The 15,770-nt window shown below is 43.4% G+C and overlaps 1 protein-coding gene across 1 annotated transcript in view; it reads right to left on the minus strand.

Moving 5' to 3' along the window:
• Positions 1-15,770, minus strand: part of LOC120022808 (protein tyrosine phosphatase type IVA 2) — a 37,068-nt gene that overhangs the window by 20,519 nt on the left and 779 nt on the right. The gene's annotated exons all lie outside the window — the stretch shown is intronic.

A 15,770-nucleotide genomic window follows, 5' to 3' on the forward strand; every position in this document is an offset into this window, starting at 1 on the left:
TATTTTGCATGAGGAATACAACCCAAGGCTGGAAAACACTGACAACGAGGGTACACTTCATTCCAGTGGCATTTAAGAACAAACACTACTGACATTCCACTCATCTCTCTCTGTGTAGTATGCACTCAACAGGATCTTTAGATTTCCATTTCACGCAAGATGGAGGGCAGGAGACAGAGCAGTGAAAAATAAGATGAGAAAACAAAAAGGGATGTGAGAGATAGGAGGGTGTGGGTGAGATAAAAAATAAAACTGCCAAAAAGAGAGAGGCGAGACAACGTGAAGGAGCAAGATTGTGCAAAAGAGCACGTGCACAAGACCAAGAAAGGGAGAGGTGGTGCAGAGTGCACATGAGAAAGAACAAGAGGGAATAAAGAAGAGGGGGAACATGAGAGTAGAGCGTGGACATGAGAGAGGGGGAAGAGAGCAAAACCACACGAGGGAGCAAAAGAACATAGCAAAGGAGAAAAAGCAAAAGGAACATAATTTGGTAGTGGCCTATATTTGCAAATTACGTCAAATTTCAAGGTATGCGTTTAAGGTGAAGTTTATGTATTAAGTAAATTTAAGGTTAGGGTTATTAAGTTAAGGCATTAACTCAAATGGTTAATGTAAGGTTTGGGATACAAAACAAAAATCGAAATAACTACTTTCTATCGCTGGATTCCAACATGAAACCTTCGGCACCAGAGGTAGATGTTTACGCCCATTTGCCATCTGTTCTCAACAACATAACAAAACCGAAGCGTACTCGAAGGTAGCGGTGCTCACTGGCTGGAGTTTCTGTTCTGGCTGGGCTAGGGTGAGAGTCCAGAGAGAATCATGTCGCGACGTGGAAACGCAAACAGTTACAGGAAGTTGTACTACTGACTGCCCCTCCCCCTGCCTTACTGGAGTCATTTAGCCTAACACAGTAGTTCACAACCAAGAACTCTACACAGCCTCCGGTTTCTTCACCGCACTCCCTCCTTGGGCCGCTCATAAAGACTGAGGGAATAAAATATGAGACATGTCAGGACATGCTCAGCAGGACTGCTATGGATTCTGTATCTTATCATTCCTGAACTGCTCATGTCATTACGTCTGCCTACATATTTTCTCAGGGAAGAGCACAACCAGCGAATACCTGAATTTCATGAGGCAGAGGCCTCATACCTGGAGACACTTGAGGCCCAGAGTCAGCAGCAGGATCAGCACTTCAAATCAGCTGCGTTAAGATGAGGCAGCAGCCAGCCAGTGCAGCAGACAGGACAGCCAGGGCGGCTGAGATGGCCCAGATTGCCTCATTTAAACAGCTTAATAGCTGTATTTGGACAGTTCGTCCTCCAAGCCATAAAAGGATGTCAGACACCAGCAGCAGACATGTCACTAAACTGGCTGAAGTTCTAATGTACATTTTACTACACCAAAAGCATTGAGAATGTGGCTATCAATCACTATTCACTGAATTTAGCCTATTGTTAAACAAAGAAAAGAATGTACAGATTCTGGAGCAATAAACTTCTAAAATGTAGGAAATCAATTTTAAAATGTAGGAAATAAAGATTAGGCATACTATGATTGACACTTAATAAACAACAATCAAACATTGGTCGGACAAAAAAATAAACAATTAAGTAGTAGGGTATTCACAAGGGGTAAAAAAAATAATCTTGTAAAATAAACACCAGGGAATATATTGGTGCTTTAATAATCCCTAAGGGTAAAATCATGTGATAGGGGGTTTCGTAACCAAAGGGAAAAACCACTGAGCTAATGGACCAGGTTTGGTTTGTAATGCTAGTAGTAGTTGTGGTTGGTCCAGGTGCTTTGTCGTCCAAAGGGTGTTGGTGGAGATGGGTGTCTGAGAGGACAGAGAATATCTAAAGAAAAGCATTGTGTTTATTTGTCAATGGGACGCAACTCACCATAGCATAGGTGAGGTAATATAGTTGATTAATTATCGTCTGATTTGGTCAGGAAGTGTTTCTCATAAGAATGTTCTTCTAAATTTCTTGCAGTATTGAAATGAGCACAGCTAGCTATTACACTCGCAATAAGGTGCAGTCCTGCAATATTACTCTTGCAGTATACCGTGCATGATGTAGGCTTAGCTATAGGTGTGAACAATGTATATCCATCACAAAGACAGATACACTGCACGTACCTCCTAGAGGCCTAGCACACACAGCATACTGCAAGAGTAATACTGTACTGCAAGAGTAATACTGTATTGCAGGCAACTGTAATAGCTGTCATTCCAAATAAGTTTTGAACAATTCAAAAGACAGATACACAGATACACCGCTAGCTAAACAGATACATATACCTCTCGAGTGTTTCTTGCGACGTGTAAAATGGTCTTTCAAACGGCTGAAGTGAACTAGAGGTCGACCGATTAAATCGGAATGGCCGATTAATTAGGGCCGATTTCAAGTTTTCATAACAATCGGAAATCTATATTCTTGGACACCGATTTTGCAGATTTTTATTTTTTACACATTTATTTAATCTTTATTTTACTAGGCAAGTCAGTTAAGAACACATTCTTATTTTCAATGACGGCCTAGGAACGGTGGGTTAACTGCCTCGTTCAGGGGCAGTACGACAGATTTTCACCTTGTCAGCTCGGGGGATCCAATCTTGCAATCTTACAGTTAACTAGTCCAACGCAATAACGACCTGCCTCTCTCTCGTTGCACTCCACAAGGAGACTGCCTGTTATGCGAATGCAGTAAGCCAAGTTGCTAGCTAGCATTAAACTTATCTTATAAAAACAATCAATCATAATCACTAGTTAACTTCACATGGTTGATGATATTACTAGATATTATCTAGCGTGTCCTGCGTTGCATATAATCTGACTGAGCATACAAGCATACAAGTATCTAAGTATCTGACTGAGCGGTGGTAGGCAGAAGCAGGCGCGTAAACATTCATTCAAACAGCACTTCCGTGCGTTTTGCCAGCAGCTCTATGTTGTGCGTCAAGCATTGCGCTGGTGTAACCGAAGTGAAATGGCTGGCTAGTTAGTGCGCGCTAATAGCGTTTCAAACATCACTCGCTCTGAGCCTGTGGTTGTTTCCCTTGCTCTGCATTGGTAACGCTGCTTCGAGGGTGGCTGTTGTCGTTGTCTTCCTGGTTCGAGCCCAGGGAGGAGCGAGGAGAGGGACGGAAGCTATACTGTTACACTGGCAATACTAAAGTGCCTATAAGAACATCCAATAGTCAAAGGTTAATGAAATACAAATTGTATAGGGGGAAATAGTCCTATAATTCCTATAATAACTACAACCTAAAACTTCTTACCTGGGAATATTGAAGACTCATGTTAAAAGGAACCACCATATGTTCTCATGTTCTGAGCAAGCAACTCAAACATTAGCACATATTGCACTTTTACTTTCTTCTCCAACACTGTTTTTGCATTATTTAAACCAATGTTTCATTATTTATTTGAGGCTAAATTGATTTTATTGATGTATTATATTAAGTTAAAATAAGTGTTCATTCAGTATTGTTGTAATTGTCATTATTACAAATTAATTAATTAAAATAAATTTAAAAAATAAATAAAATCGGCCGATTAATCGGCATCGGCTTTTTTGGTCCTCCAATAATCGGTATCGGCGTTGAAAAATCATAAGCGGTCGACCTCTAAAGTGAACCTCTCCTCGCATGATAAGTTACGCTGTGTAGTTCTCTGTCTCTTTTCAGCTGTCTCCTCTCATTCAGGTTCCATTGCTGCCCACGAGCAAAGATTAAAAGGGTGGCAAAATACTCCTGGTTAACGCCTCTAGCGCATCTCCCTCCTCCATACTTAAAAAAAATGTAGTCAGAGGGATCACAACAACGTCCGCTGATGAACTGCGCCATCGGCCGCCATCTTAAAATCGTCACTAAGCAAATCCAGTTCCATGGCAAATGGGAAAACAGGCAAGAACCAAAAAGGCTAGTTCGTTCTGGTTCCGGCACAGCTTGGTTGCTCTAGTGGAATTGCACCAAAAGTAGTCACAGTCAGGCTGGTAGGGACTATAGAATAGGTGTAAGGGTGGGAGATGGTACTTGAAGTGGGTACGTCAGTGTGCGTGCACGTGTGTGTAAGGTAAATCTATAGCTTAGTCAAAACCCACTCAGGTTCAGTGATTAACTCACTTTGTTTGAGTTTCTTGGGAACTTCTGTCAAATGGTTAATCACACACAAAACAGAAGTCGCTATGACTTGAGTACGAGTTAGAAACAGGGTGCGTGTGTGAGTGAGAGCGAGTAAGAAACAAGCAAAAAACAGCATGTCTAAGGTAGAGCGAGAGAGTCTTTAATCCAGTGTGTACCTGCATGCAAGGTGCTACAATAAACAGGCTATTGAGATCTCCCTCCCACAGGAACACAGGGCCAGTGTTGTAGGTTGTGGTGGTGATCGGATTCAGTCAGTCTGAACCAGTAGCTCTGTGTTTGTGTAGACTAGGGACTATTTTGGTTCAGACTACCACAAGGGACAGGCACTATCCCAGTCAGTCTAGAGGTATAAATACCCAAAATTAAATTAAACCAAAGATACCCATGAGCCAGAGGCCTTTTCGGGCAGGATGAGAGAGTGGGTTACTTTGCCCTCCCTGACTCTCAACCAGGACAGGTAATAGTCTAATAAATATTTAACATCCCCCTGGGCAATGTCCAGTTAGCACCACTTCCTGTTAGCCTAATTAGCATGCCAGATACTACTGTCAGAATGAGCTAATATTTGCCCAAGTCCTTAAAAGAGCCTTGGCCTTCAAATGTTAATCAGAAATACACTGCTACGGGCAACAAGAATTTAAGAGGATTGCATTGTTACATTAAGGCATGGCAACAATTAATGACGCAAAGAAAACAAGTTATTAGCAGGACCACTGATCACACTTAAAAACATGATACTTTTAACAATGGCATTTAAATACACCCGTACCACTTAAGCCTGCACGTGGGGTAGTACTGTATTTGAACACGGCCAAAATAAGATGGGGGGGAGCCTATCCAGCTAAATATTCCACGCAAACACGTATGCATTCCATGAGTGCTTCCAGCTATATCATTCTTTGAAGAGCTCACAGGTTTGTGGTTGGTTCACCACAAGTCCTGCCTCCCATCGCCAGGCCTATTAACACCTCTTAGATCAAGTAAACACCTGGCCCACAGCACAGGAGAGAGAGACCTAACATACAGCATGGACAGGAACTCAAAAGCCTCAGTTGCGAAATTCTAGTAACTGTGCCAAAATGTCCAGGTTTTCCAGAAATAGCAATTGAAGGATACCTGGATTTCCAGCTCATTCAAGGAATCTTTTTCACAGAGATGTCAGAAAACCACCCTAAGCATCAACATAGCTAATTTGTCAGACAACAGTTAGGGTTGATTTGAAACTGGGCAGTAGAGAGAAAATGTGAAGTCAACAGTGTTCTCTGAACACATGACCTTAAAAACATTCAGTTAGCCAACCTATCCCACTAGGATGGGAGAGATGCTAGATAACCTAATGACGATGAAAGGCTTGAGGGAGAGGCTGCTCTTTTTCTCTGGCAAAGGCTGAAAGAAATCAGGCTTTGGCCAGACAGAAGGATAAATGAAACAAGGTTAAAGGCAGAAAGCATGGCTACCGAATTTAATTTTAAAAATGTGCTACTGTAGGTAGCATCAGCTAGTGCTAGTCCACTGTACCTGCACCAAAACACCAGTATTTTTAATTCTATAGCTTGTTCTCCATCTTTTTAAATAGTGAGCCAACATGTTTCCAGCACTTTAATTTCCCAGACTGATCTAAACAAATTTTCTGATGCTCTCTCATCTTTCTAAACATCACACCTAACATGAAACCTCTCAACTGTAGCAATATTGTACATAAACAAATCAAACTACAACAATGCTAGTCTGACATCACATGTAGTCCAATTACAGTAATTCAATTGTTAATCGGAGTAATTAATTGAACGCCAGGTACTGTACAAGGCCATATTTTCACAGCTGCCAAGGTAGCCTCAGGTAGCAGCTAGAACAAGGACACAAACATTCCCCTTCAGCAGACAGCGGCTTGAATTTCTCATGTAACATTTATCTGATCTGGGGCCTTACACCACATCCAATTAATCTGGGGGAATTTAATTTACCTAGATTCAAATCAAGCATCCCATTTGCAAGTCAAATGCAATTCAAAACGCTAACAAAGAACAAAACAAAGATACTAGCCACAGAGAAGGGTAGAGGAGGATTAGACTAAATAAGTCAGAATGTCCTGTACCATTTTAATAAGGAGGTGTGGTAAACTATTCTGGTGAAACACAGCAAGTGTCCCAAATGGCACACTTCCCTATAGCGCACTACTTTTGACCAGGGCTCTATGGTAGAACAATCGTGTTCTTCATTGGGAATAGTGTCATCTGGGAAGCAGTCACGATTTGAACATTCACCTAGCCCAGGTCGGAGTAATTTGAACATTCTCTAACATTTTTAAATGGAACACCAAGTTACTGTTGACGTGTTCCATCCTAAGCAGAAACACCACAGAGAGTTTCAGCCCAGGTTTTCAGTAAACCACCCAAAGCCCCCCAGTGACTGAAAGGGGGGCGTAAAAACCACCCCACTCCCCCCAGTGACTGAAAGGGGGGCGTAAAAACCACCCCACTCCCCCCAGTGACTGAAAGGGGGGCGTAAAAACCACCCCACGCCCCCCAGTGACTGAAAGGGGGGAGTAAAAACCACCCCACTCCCCCCAGTGACAAAGGGGGGAGTAAAAACCACCCCACGCCCCCCAGTGACTGAAAGGGGGGAGTAAAAACCACCCCACGCCCCCCAGTGACTGAAAGGGGGGCGTAAAAACCACCCAAAGCCCCCCAGTGACTGAAAGGGGGGCGTAAAAACCACCCAAAGCCCCCCAGTGACTGAAAGGGGGGAGTAAAAACCACCCCACGCCCCCCAGTGACTGAAAGGGGGGCGTAAAAACCACCCAAAGCCCCCCAGTGACTGAAAGGGGGGCGTAAAAACCACCCCACGCCCCCCAGTGACTGAAAGGGGGGCGTAAAAACCACCCCACGCCCCCCAGTGACTGAAAGGGGGGCGTAAAAACCACCCAAAGCCCCCCAGTGACTGAAAGGGGGGCGTAAAAACCACCCCACGCCCCCCAGTGACTGAAAGGGGGGCGTAAAAACCACCCCACGCCCCCCAGTGACTGAAAGGGGGGCGTAAAAACCACCCCACGCCCCCCAGTGACTGAAAGGGGGGAGTAAAAACCACCCCACGCCCCCCAGTGACTGAAAGGGGGGAGTAAAAACCACCCCACGCCCCCCAGTGACTGAAAGGGGGGAGTAAAAACCACCCCACGCCCCCCAGTGACTGAAAGGGGGGAGTAAAAACCACCCCACGCCCCCCAGTGACTGAAAGGGGGGAGTAAAAACCACCCCACGCCCCCCAGTGACTGAAAGGGGGGAGTAAAAACCACCCCACGCCCCCCAGTGACTGAAAGGGGGGAGTAAAAACCACCCCACGCCCCCCAGTGACTGAAAGAGGGAGTAAAAACCACCCCACGCCCCCCAGTGACTGAAAGGGGGAGTAAAAACCACCCATGCCCCCCAGTGACTGAAAGGGGGAGTGAAAAGGTGAAAGAGGCACAAGTAACACAGTTGTCAAAGTAGTCTGCAACATGTGAAGCGAGAGAACACTCTTCCCAGTCTCTCCCCCTCAGAGCATGCCAGATAATGTCATTGTGGAGGAAAATGGGCATGGGGGGGGGGGGGGGGGCAGTCAACAGGCAGCTGCTCTAGGGCTGTTTAATGAGTCATAATCTCCTGTCACCAATCTAATCAAGTCCCATCCAGAAGGCCAGCATCCTGGGCCAAGCCACCTAACCAGCCTTAGCCAGACAAAGGTGGAAGGGAAGGCAGATCACCCAACACCTGTCCTGCAGACCTGGGTTAAAATACTGTTTCAAATCTTTCCAATGCTTTGAGTGTTTGCTTTACTGTCTGGAAGTGCCAGGTGGATTGTGTTTACTCTTTTGGGACTTCTCCATTGGTTCGATTGTGTAAGGCAAACTCAATCAAGCCCAGCTAAAAAAGTATTTGTAACAATTTCAAATAATATTTGGACCACCACAGGAATGGAAGACCCAGAGTTACCTCTGCTGCAGAGGAAAAGTTCATTAGAGTGACCAGCCTCAGAAATTACAGCCCAGGTCCGCTGTCCTGTCCTACACAGGCTGAAAGAGTGTGTTGGGCCTTTAATAGGATTGGTGTGACTTCACATCCGAGTGGAAAAGCTCAACTGAAGTACACAATCTGTCTGATGCCGAGCAGAAGCATTTTGGATCTGCGTTTACAAAACGCAGCAAGATTAGAGGTCGACCGACTATGATTTTTCAACGCCGATAGCGATTATTGGAGGACCAAAAAAAGCCGATAGCGATTAAAATCGGCCGATTTTTATATTATATATATAATGACAATTACAACAATACTCAATGAACACTTATTTGAACGAAATATAATCAATAAAATCAATTTAGTCTCAAATAAATAATGTTAATGTTCAATTTGGTTTAAATAATGCAAAAAAGTGTTGGAGAAGAAAGTAGAAGTGCAATATGTGCCATGTAAAAAAGCTAAGTTTAAGTTCCTTGCTCAGAACATATGAAAGCTGGTGGTTCCTTTTAACATGAGTCTTCAATATTCCCAAGTAAGAAGGTTTAGGTTGTAGTTATTATAGGACTATTTATCTCTATACCATTTGTATTTCATATACCTTTGCCTATTGGATGTTCTAATAGGTACTTTAGTATTGCCAGCCTAATCTCGGGAGTTGATAGGCTTGAAGTCATAAACAGCGCAATGCTTCACGCATTGCGAAGAGCTGCTGGCAAACGCAATAAAGTGCTGTTTGAATGAATGCTTACGAGCCTGCTGCTGCCTACCACCGCTCAGTCAGACTGCTCTATCAAATCAAAGACTTAATTATAATAATAACACACAGAAATATGAGCCTAGGTCATTAATATGGTCAAATCCAGAAACTATAATTTCGAAAACGTTTATTCTTTCAGTGAAATATGGAACCGTTCCGTATTTTATCTAACAGATGGCATCCCTAAGTCTAAATATTGCTGTTACACTGCACAACCTTCACTGTTATGTCATAATTACGTAAAATTCTGGCAAATTAGTTCGCAACGAGCCAGGCGGCCCAAACTGTTGCATATATCCTGACTCTGCGTGCAATGAACGCAAGAGAAGTGACAATTCCCCTAGTTTAATATTTCCTGCTAACCTGGATTTCTTTTAACTAAATATGCAGGTTTTAAAAAATATACTTCTGTGTATTGATTTTAAGAAAGGCATTGATGTTTATGGTTAGGTACACATTGGTGCAACGACAGTGCTTTTTTCGCAAAGGCGCTTGTTAAATCACCCGTTTGGTGAAGTAGGCTATGATTCAATGATATATTAAGGCACCACATCGATTATATGCAACGCAGGACAAGCTAGTAATATCGTCAACCATGTGTAGTTAACTAGTGATTGTTAAAATTGATTGTTTTTTTATAAGATACGTTTAATGCTAGCTAGCACCTTACCTTGGCTCCTTGCTGCACTCGCATAACAGGTAGTCAGCCTGCCACGCAGTCTCCTCGTGGAGTGCAATGTAATTGGCCATGATCGGTGTCCAAAAATGCCGATTACTGATTGTTATGAAAACTTGAAATTGGCCCTAATTAAAATCGGCCATTCCCGATTAATCGGTCGACCTCTAAGCAAGATATCTGCGTTATTTTCTTGTGTGAAAAACGCTGAATTCTGTGTTAACACGACCCACTGTTTCCATCTACATAGGCCAGCACCCGTGTCTCACCAAGCAATAGCTCCGGTGGGCCTGCTCTAACCTGGAGCCAAGGCAAGGCCGTGGGTACTTTTCAGCTGTCATTTACATAACGGCCAACTTCAACACCATGTGACAAAGCAACAGTCCTGATTGATGCACATATTGTTGATTCTGCTAACCACAAGTTTTCAGTGTCACACTCCTGATGGAAGCACAATAACATTAGAAGCCTAATGGTGGGGGTAAGTCTCAGTGGAAACGCAACATTGGAACAATTTGTCATAACCACATTAGACCAAAGGATTTAATATTAACATGGAGGGAGACATAAACAAAGCTATTCCTCTAGGAACACATTCATGGGCACATGTGCAAAATCGTTGCCAAGACAAACCTGTGGAGTATTTTTTTTTTGTACCTTTATTTTCCTAGGCAAGTCAGTTAAGAACAAATTCTTATTTACAATGAAGGCCTACCCCGGCCAAACTCGGATGACGCTGGGCCAATTGTGTGCCGCCCTATGGGACTCCCGATCATGGCCAGTTATGATACAGCCTGGAATCGAACTAGGGTCTGTAGTGACACCTCTAGCACTGAGATACAGTGCCCTGATTGCTGCGCCACTCAGGAGCCCAGCTTGAAAAATAAACAAAATGTGACAAGGTAATGCTGTTTGTTTCTAACATTAGGACTGTTTTTCTCAAGAAATTCATCCGCTTCATGTTTTGTTTCCTTGCCACGACACCACAGAGTATCACAATACTGGTATTGTGACAACCCTAAATTAGGTTCCCACCACCAAGATTCACCATAACTACAGTACCAGTCAAAGGTTGACACACCTACTCATTTCAGAGTTCCTTTAGTTGTACAATATTCTACATTGTAGTTTAATAGTGAAGACATCAAAAGTATTAAATAACACATAGTAGGTAGTAACCCAAAGTGTTAAATCAAAATAGTTTATATTTGAGATTTGCCTTGATGACAGCTTTGCACACTCTTGGCATTCTCTCAACCAGCTTCATGAGGTAGTCACCTGGAATGCATTTCAATTAACAGGTGTGCCTTGTTAAAAGTTAATTTGTGGAATTTCTTTCCTTCTTAAGCCAATCAGTTGTGTTGTGACAAGGTAGGGTTGGTATACAGAAGATAACCCTATTAGGTAAAATACAAAGTCATATTATCATTTGATTTATGGCAAGAACAGCTCAAATAAAGAAATGACAGTCCATTATTAAGACATGAAGGTCAGTCAATCCAGAACATTTCAAAAACTTTGACAGTTGCTTCAAGTGCAGGTGCAAAAACCCATCAAGTGATATGATTAAACTAGCTCTCATGAGGACCGCCACAGGAATGGAAGACCCAGAGTTACCTCTGCTGCATAGGTAAAGTTCATTAGAGTGACCAGCCTCAGAAATTGCAGCCCAAATAAATGCTTCAGAGTTCAAGTAACAGACACATCTCAACATCAACTGTTCAGAGGAGACTGCGTGAAATCAGGCCTTCATGGTCGAATTGCTGCAAAGAAACCACCACTAAAGAAGGCCAATAAGAAGAGACTTGCTTGGGCCAAGAAACACGAGCAATGGACATGATTAGACCGGTGGAAATCTGTCCTTTGGTCTGATGAGTCCAAATTTGAGATTTTTGGTTCCAACCGCCGTATCTTTGTGAGACACAGAGTAGGTGCACGGATGATCTTCACATGTGTGGTTCCCAAGGTGAAGCATGGAGGGGGTGGTGCTTTGCTGGTGACACTGCGACTTATTCAGAATTCAAGGCACACTTAACCAGCATGGCTACCACAGCATTCTGCAGTGATACACCATCCCATCTGGGTTGTGCTTAGTGGGACTATCATGTGTTTTTCAACAGGACAATGACACAACACACATCCAGGCTGTGTAAGAGCTATTTGACCAAGGAGAGTGATGGAGAGCTGCATCAGATGACCTGGCCTCCACAATCACCCCACCTCAACCCAATTGTGGTGGTTTGGGTTGGACTGCAGAGTCAAGGGAAAGCAGCCAACATGTGCTCAGCATATGTGGGAACTCCGTCAAGACTGTTGGAAAAGCATTCCAGGTGAAGCTGGTTGAGAGAATGCCAAGAGTGTGCAAAGCTGTCATCAAGGCAAAGGGTGGCTACTTTAAAATATATTTTGATTTGTTTTACACTTTTGTATAATACATGATTCCATGTGTTATTTCATAGTTTTGATGTCTTCACTATTATTCTACAAATAAAGAAAAACCCTTGAATAGGTGAGTAGGTGTCCCCAAACCTTTGACTGGTACTGTATATTACGCATGAAAATCCTATAAGACCAATCACCTTGAGAAAGCAGCCTTGAGCTAACTCTAATCAAGTCATTCATCCATGGCCAGGCAAAGCATTAGCGGTTGGCCTAGCCCACGCAAACACAACCTGAGGACCGAAGACTCCACACTCACAGAACAAGGAATACCTGTTGCCATAACGACGGGCGGGTATCTCCAGGGAGGTGACAGACAGGAGTTCCAACAGGGCCAGCTCCTGTCCCTCAAGAAGAGATCACAGAGGAGCAGCAGTGATCCTTTTAAATATTTACACGTGACACGCAGGAGGCGTAGCGTCAGAAGGTGCAGGGATAGAGGAGAGAGGCTCATTGTGGGTAGAAGTTGCTTTTACTCACAGATCTAAAACTTAGCATACAGTCCCGTGGGAGTACTTGCACATCAGGCTGCCTCTCGCTTGAGAAACAGGAGATAGGCTCCTGCCCTATGGGCAATTCTGGCTTGGACAAGGCTTACTTAAAAGATCTAGGATTAGCTTAGCTTCCACAGACCCCAACGTGGTTTTTTAAGGTGGTAAAAAGGAAGAAACGGACCTTAGATCAGTTTCCTGGAGATTACTTTCATCATCCTACTACTCCGACGGGCTCCAGGTCTGCTCCTCAGTGAGTCAGTGCACATGGTCTGTGGCCAGAGGCTGTGAGGAGCCACACAACTCATGCTTTTTAATAAGCTGGTTGAATACAAGAGAATGGAAGCAAAAGCCACGTCTAAGCAACCCGGCTTGTTCTAAAACACAGTCACTGCATTTTATCACCACAGGTTCTAGACCAGTGTCCACAAAATGTGTCAACACCATTGCCAGACAGCACACAATAGACTACCTATTGAGTGGTATGATGTTTTTAACCAGATTCTGTCTAACTGGGGAGATGATTGCTGTAAACACTATCACAATAGAAGATCCTGTATTCCTATACAAGCAGGTAGGAGCAGCATCCAGAAGAGTTGTCAGTGCTGGCTAGCCCTCCATGCCCTCTTTATAACAGCGGTTATAAACAACAAACAGTGCCAAAAACAGAGGAATAATACCCAGTGTCAAAGGGGTGTAGGGAAACAGTAACTACTGATACAGGGTCAGATATGTAGATATTGCTAATGTATCTAATTAATAGTTATGATTAGTATGTCATAGGGTAGAGAGCAATGGCTTTCAAGGGGCAGTGAGTGCACAGCATCCTCTCCTCCCCCCAACACACACCAAACCAGAGGTTAGTGATCTCTCTCCATCACTCCAGTCAGAGCGCCAGGGGTATGAAGACATTTAAATAATCTTTTACACTAGTTAGACTAGAACACATTACAAGCTCATCAACCACACCTTTCAACAGACACAGGCACACAGTGGTCAAACCGGGCCTGACGCCAGCTACACAGACAGCTCCTGGCCCCCCCAGTGACCCTTGCCTAGCCTCATGTTACTGTACTAGTCTCAGGTTTCTCAGTTACGGTAACCAAGGCTGACGACTTCCCCTGTTGTCATGCTCGTCTTTCTTTATGCAGATAATATAGAGGACCCATCTTCTGAGTGTGAAATGTCACACCAGCTAGTGAACTGCCAAATGTGCCACCCAACCGCTTTTCCCATACAAAAGACACACTCACTTTGACAATAAAAGATGCAATTCTGGCTATAACTGTACGGTCAAGTAGTAATGTACAGAAAATGACAATAAACGACAGCAATGTCTAGTACCATCCAGCACTGAGAAGACTTGACTATCTGTGTTCAAAGCAGACAATTCAGTCGCAGTTTGTGTAAACAAAGATTTTGGGCAGGTGAGATGATCCTAGAGCGGTGGCTCTCAAAAGGGTGTCAATATGTTTGTACAATGTAGGGAATAGGCCAGGATGCCTTTGATTTGGGATTTTTTATTTAACCTTTATTTGAGCAGGAAGTCATGCTGAGACCACAGTCTCTTTTGCATGGATGCACTGAGGCCAACCTCTATCCAAAGCACATACAGCAGAGGACATATTACAGACACAGGGAGTTGGCTGTGATACCAGCATGGAATCTGGTGAATGAGGGCCTCCCTGCCTGGCTGTCATAGGCTAGGAGTGATCCTTGGCTTCAGGCTGTAAACATGGGGGCTGGCTGAGCAAGGTTATTTCCAGAGCAGGCACCTGGCTCCAGGCTCAAACCTCAATTAACTTTATTATAAAGCAGATCAGTGTTAACAGTGATCTACTTTCAACACGAAACATGCTTGAAGGAATAAAGAAGCTAACAATGACCTACAGGAAACAGTCAGTCAATTGATATTGTTTCTGATATATTTGATTCTAAGGCCTATTTTGATAATTAGTCAAAGCAATGTTCAGTAAAAAAAACGAAGCAGCTCTTGTACCCAGTGATATCTCAGAGAGATCTATACATACGGTTGCTTTACACTTGACAAGTTCATGGCTAAATAGGTTACCTTGTTATGACTCATAAGCAGGAATGAGTAAGCTTACCTGTTACGCTAGTTACTCTTTGACTGATCCGCCCACATTGAGTGACTGAGTTAGCTGCCATGGGCCATTCACCTTTCCAAGGTCATGTATAGCTTGGATACAACTTTTGTCAAATTGATGTCATGGTTTTTTTTTTTTTTTTTGCTAACCCTTTTCCTAAGATTACCCTAATTATCCTAATCTGCTGCTTAAGTTCTCCTAAACCTGCTACCAAAAGTAAACTTTGATAATGTATGTATCCCTTCTAGACAAAACACATTTCCACCCCACAAAAAAATGGTAGCTAGTAGTAGTCAGTCTCTCACTCGTCAAATAGACCGACCAAAACACCCTGACAAAGAAGAGACTGGGGCATGAATGGCTGATGTGATGCTAGATAGATAGTCATATATGTTCAAGTCAACTTCCTCCCTAAATGCATTTCCTGAAATTCACTAGTCTCTGACTTGTTGATTGAGTGTTTCAGAAACCAAAGAGTAAAACATAAATTGCTTTGGCGTGAGTGGAAACTAGCTAGCAAGACATGACCCCCTCTTCCGAGAAGAACCGTGCACTCAAGACCAATGTGATGCGTGCACCCTGGACCAATACAACCATGCCTCAAAAGGCATCAGTTATTCGATTTAGCCACCCTGGTTATCAAATTCGACAGCTTTTACAGTTTACGTTCGCATCCAATCTCGATTCCACATGACATCGATGCCGTTCGCTCGGCTGGGTGTGTGAGGCCTTGGCAACAGGAGGCATGTCTATTTGGGTAACGTTATCTTGTTACATCAATGTCTGTAGCTAACGGTTGGACCGAACCAAACGCTGGACATCCAATCCAGACACCAACGTTTACAGTACAACACTGCGTAGCCAGGCTAACCTTAGTTAGATACATGAGAACAGGAACAAGTGCAGGTAGAAGCCAGGTTCAATTTACAATACAGCGAGCTAGCAATTAGCAAGCAGGTAAATTGTGTTGGCTAACAAGCTTTCTTGGTCGGCTAATTCATATCGAAGACAAAATATAACATTGACACCGAGAAACGGATCCGCATGTCTTGTAAAATAGGCCGCTGTGTTTAACCTTAGCCAACGTTAACTAGCCCCGTTCTCCATCAAGCTAACGTTATATGCATCTACCCTGCTAACGTTATGCTAACT

The sequence above is a fragment of the Salvelinus namaycush genome, chromosome 27 (genome assembly GCF_016432855.1).
Source record: "Salvelinus namaycush isolate Seneca chromosome 27, SaNama_1.0, whole genome shotgun sequence".
NCBI lineage: Eukaryota > Metazoa > Chordata > Actinopteri > Salmoniformes > Salmonidae > Salvelinus > Salvelinus namaycush.